Below are 5,298 nucleotides of genomic sequence, written 5' to 3'. Positions count from 1 at the left end.
TATATATATATATATGAATGCAAGTGGTATGTATGCATATTAAAGAAGAATTGTGTAGTTGATATTACATTTATTCATTGGTTTACAGTTGTTTAAACAACGCGTGGGTGACAAATCAAATGTCGTGCATGTAGACAAAGACATAAACAGTGAAATAACAATGTCTAAATTGTAACGATCGTCTGCTTATGATTAAACGGTTATGGAGGTTATTATGTAATATGCATTACATGATGGACATGTCTATGTAAATGGTGTTTCATTTGTCACCCACACGCTTTTGAAACAATTATAAATTATAGAAGAAATCTAATAGTAGCTATTCTAATCTTCACTAATATACATACATACTACATATATACAGTTGTTGTTCAGCCGAAGCTTAGTTCTGATCCAACGGATGAAAAGCGTTCCAACCGCAACCATCGCATCTTACCTTTTCAAACAGTGTATCTAGGAAACACTATCCAATGTGTTCTTCATTTTTTAAGCTGGCATGGTATGATTTGTCTGCTATTTCTAGGAAGTCATGCGATCACATAGGCAGATTCTTTTGCTGAGTCGAGATAGTTTAGCGATGAAAGGAATAGTTTTAAAATAAATTCAAAGAAATAATTTAAGTTAAAATTAATATGATATATTTCGACGTAAAATAAAGTTTTTACGAATTTACTGCAGGTTTGTTGTAACCACATGAAGGAAGATTATAATAATAAAGGTAAAATAAACAATACATTTGAAGTTTATAAATACGAACACGCATAAAATGGCGACTATAGATAGCAATTGTCATTCCAGCTCCTGTGATGTTTGTCAATTTTCTGAATATATTCAAAACCAGCCAAAAACTGTTATATAGAAGAGAGCGATAGAAATATGAAAACAAAAACTGAAAAAGCTTACTGTCATCATCACCATTACTCAACTCTCATACAGCCAGTCACAAAAATTAATACAACTCTGCCAATGGTACAAAATAAAATTTTCTTTCTGATATAAGTAAAGTTCTCTTATGGTAAGTTATCTGCAGTAATACAAGCAACTGCATTCTTATACCAACAGCAAAATCTGCAATTGGCATGATGTAATAAACAGAAATAGCAATGTTTATATTTACATAGTTCCAAAAAATTAGTTCTCATCTTGAAAATCCAAGTCACTATTGCCCTCTTAACTTCATTGAAATGAAACAAACACACGTTAAGCCATTTAACTTGATTTAACACACTACAAGGGTATATACTTTTGAAGTGGATTTCTGGAATACAGTATTATAAAGAAAGTTTAGAAACGGCCATGCGAGGATGAGAACTAGCTAGTGGTTTAAGGGGAAAAGTCCGTGTGCAACACAGATCATGTATAGAAAACCAAGAATGTTTTGAAAGTGTGTAAAACGTCTGTTACCGAAATAATTCAAAATTTAAAGAAAGAACGATGCAGTGAAACCTGTGAATACTCGTACAGGTCGACCAAAGAAGATGGCTATGCGACTGGCACGTCTGACCACAATAAGGGCCAATAAAAATGGGTCAGAACTCGCCCGGGAAGTATCTGAAGATAGTGGCTGTACCATATTAGCGCAAACCGTTAGGTGTAACTTATATTTCGTAAACCTGCATGGATGACGTTTCCAACGGAAACCACTGTTGAAAAAGTGACACATAGATGCCCGTTTGAAGTTTACCTGAACCCATAATGTTAAAACCAGAGTATTCTGGGATAAGAAGCTTTGGTCCAGTGATACAAAATCCAACCTATTTAGATCTGATGACGAGCAGAAGGTGCGGCGTAGACCTGAGGAAACATACTTTGAAAATTGCATCATATATATCGTGGAGGATAGTGGAGTCAATGTGATGGTATGGGAGTGCAATGTGTTCACAGGGTGTCGGTAGTGTATATGTTATAGCTGGTATCATGGCGGCTGACAAATACTGTAAAATTCTGAAAGAAAACATGCTTCTAACACCGAAGTCTAGGTGAAGGTACACTGTTTCAACACTACAATGATCCCAAACACTCAGCCTAGCAACGGTAAAAGTGACAGAGTAACCCTTCATGGAATCGGCTTTAACTAAAGCGAGTTATAACATGAAATGTTGAAGAACGGGGACTATCAAATCTCCGTCTCAAAGATATCTTAAATATGAGTGGTACTACATCTAATCATCTACTCGTGTTAATCTGGCGGAGTTTATACATAGCCGTCTGGTGGCAGTTATCAAAAACAAAAGAGCACATCTTTCTTATTAACACTCTAAAGGTGTACTGACTTTTGGAAGCAAGTAAATGAAAGCAGTGAAGGCGTTTGGCTTAGTGGGTAGCGTATTCGGCTCACGTTCGTGAGTTCAGTTATCGGCGACGCGTTGTGTCCTTGAGCAAGATACTTTGTTTCACGTTGCGCCAGTCCACTTAGCTGGCAAAAATGAATAGTGGCTGTATTTCAAAGGCCCGGCCTTGTGTCATTCTGTGTCACGCTGAATCTCCCTGAGAACTACGTTAAGGTTACGCGTGTCTGTGGAGTGCTCACTCACTTGTAAGTTAATTTCAGTTGAAGGCTGTTCCGTTGATCAGATCAACAGCAACACCATAACAGTTTCTAACAGAAATTTATTTATAAAAAAAAAAAAAAAATTGAAGAAAATGAATACAACTGCTAGGGGTGTACTCATTTTTGTAAACGTATATCTTCGTATGAAACTGATTCGTCAGAGATAACTGTAAGATATATGCATTTTAAAGCCAATTTAAAATTGCAGTTTGAAAATAATTTTTCATTTTTTCTAAGCTATCATTAAACAACAGATCGTTTTTGGCGAGAGTAGGGAAAAAACCTCATCTATTCTCATGTTAAACGTTACAGGCGATATCGCAGTTGACTATTTAAAAAAATATGTGATATGTATTGAATTATCAATAACCGCTTGTATACAGCTGCTGTCACAGTGGAAAAACACCTTGGAGATACCTTCAGGGCGCTTCGTAATGAGAAACTCAACGTAAGCAGTCCCGGGGAATAATATAAATAAAAGAAAACATAAACAATATGCACCGCAGAATCGGACATTTAAATACCATCTTAAAGTGTAAAGTGAATAATAAATTCACAGCACAAGTACATATTATAAAAAAAAAAAATTGACAAAATGTGCAGAAATTCTACTTTCCAAATTTTTGAGGGGAAACAAAGATTTTCAAAACACAAACTTAAAACGTTCAGTGAAAAACTTCATTTTTGGAAAGATTTGCTAGTAATAAGAATTTGCTTTTGAATCAGATGCTGTACACCAGTGGATGAATAAAAACAATATCTTCGCAAAAAGAACCCATTCTTGGGAAAAATTAAAATAATTCTGGTCTAAGATCTGTAATAAAAAGAGAGATTTCAGTTAGAATGTATCATGGCTAATATCATAGCTCGTTATATTCAAGAAAGAATACTATAACAACATCAACAATATAACTTCTATATTCACCAAAGCTAAAGGAAAGTTGCATAATGAGAAGGCACCGGGAAAAGATCGATAGTTGGATACAGGTACAGAAAGTTATTGATGTGGATATTCCAAATAAATATGGAAGGTCAGATTGACATATCAGTTGGTTTTCCATAGCACGGACGAATCTTGCAGCTGATTTTGGCAGAAAAATATAAACTCTCTGCTTTGTCTAAACATTATTATAACTTTACTCAAGCTGTCTCAACGAATTTGTCTCAGGCAGTTGCCAATTCAACAAAGATGTAAGTAATGATTATGCAGGCTTTGTACTGAACTGAAGTAGGAAAAGCACTCGATTCTACACCCGATCATGGCTGCTCTTGACGAAAGTACCTACAGCTCTAGGCACTGCCGCTGAAAGGTTCAGAAACACTTGATCGATAATCCTCACACCTGTATCCAGAAGCAGAATGATTGTCCTTGATGTCATGAATATTTGGAAAGGAATACACCAAGGAGACAGTCAGTGCTTATGTTCATGTTGTCACAAAATCCATTGTCATTTCTTTCATAAAAGTGTTTATCTGTTATAGTCTACAACAACAAGAAACACCAGTGTAACCCATAATTTCTTTGTGTACAATCTAAGGATGTATAGTATAAATACTTCCAATGCTGAGACACGGGTGGATTTAGTAAGGACATTTTCAACCCGTAAGGAGATGGAATTTGGTTAAAAGTAAGGCTTACATTTATTAGTTGAACTAGGAAAACCTGTTTCACAAATCCATAATCTTTACATCAAGGATCTCTTTCTTTCTTTTTATCTTTCTTTCATTCTTTCTTTCTTTCTTTCTTTCTTTCTTTCTTTCTTTCTTAAACTTGATCCATCTTTGACAAGTGCTTGTACACAAATCTAACCTCTCTGATTACTTGTGTTTCCATACATGTTAGGCTGATTCCAAATAGTTGTTCCTAATATAGACACCAAGTCAATAATCTTGAAACGAGAGGGGTTAGTTGATTTCATTGAGTCCAGCGCTCAATTGGTACTTTATTTTAACGATCCAAAAAGGATGAAAGGCAGATCATAGTAAATAAAAATCTAACTTTGATTTCATAACCAAATGCAACCCAGTATACAAACCCACCAAACTATACCTTAGTCTATACCTTTTCATTCTTTCTTCACCCTTTCCTTCTGCACTATGTAACTATATCCCATCCTCCATCTATCTCTTGTTATTCTATATTTTCTTTCTCACATCCCCTCATTACGAACATCTATAGACAATTCATAACTTTCATTTAATGTATTCACACGCACACACACACACACACACACACACACACACACGGAGACACACACACACACACACATACGGAGACACACACACACACACACACAGACACACTGAAACAGACACAGACACACACATACACACACACACAACATGCACGCACACATAAATAGTAAATTTGTTTCTGATCCCCCAATAAACAAGTCATAAAGATATTTATATTATATTTCAAAAATGCATTGGTAGAAAAAATCTTCATTGCAACCACTAAGCTCCACCAGCATGATGAACCAAAAATTTGTAAACAGAGTGAAATACCAAAATACTCCCTTTCTACAACCAGACGACTAAAGTGAAAAACAAGCAGTGATGTTTTATGTTGCTCCTCCTTAAAACTGGTCCTTAGCTGTGTTCTGAACCCATTCTATGGTCCTCCAGACAGGTGTTGACCACTTTTTAACATACTCATGCACACGCGCTCTTTCTCACACGCACACGCACACATCCACATGTATAAAACACAAACACGTGTGCATACATATATAAATATACATTTG

At 35.6% G+C, this 5,298-nt stretch overlaps 1 protein-coding gene across 1 annotated transcript in view; it reads left to right on the top strand.

Annotated features, from left to right (window-relative positions):
* The window catches only part of LOC106875368 (neuronal acetylcholine receptor subunit alpha-10), a 93,034-nt gene that overhangs the window by 22,716 nt on the left and 65,020 nt on the right, over positions 1 to 5,298 (top strand). The gene's annotated exons all lie outside the window — the stretch shown is intronic.

This window comes from Octopus bimaculoides, chromosome 12 (genome assembly GCF_001194135.2).
Source record: "Octopus bimaculoides isolate UCB-OBI-ISO-001 chromosome 12, ASM119413v2, whole genome shotgun sequence".
NCBI classification, from domain to species: domain Eukaryota; kingdom Metazoa; phylum Mollusca; class Cephalopoda; order Octopoda; family Octopodidae; genus Octopus; species Octopus bimaculoides.
Note: the sequence above shows the minus strand (reverse complement) of the source record. Positions and strands in the feature narration are given on the sequence as shown.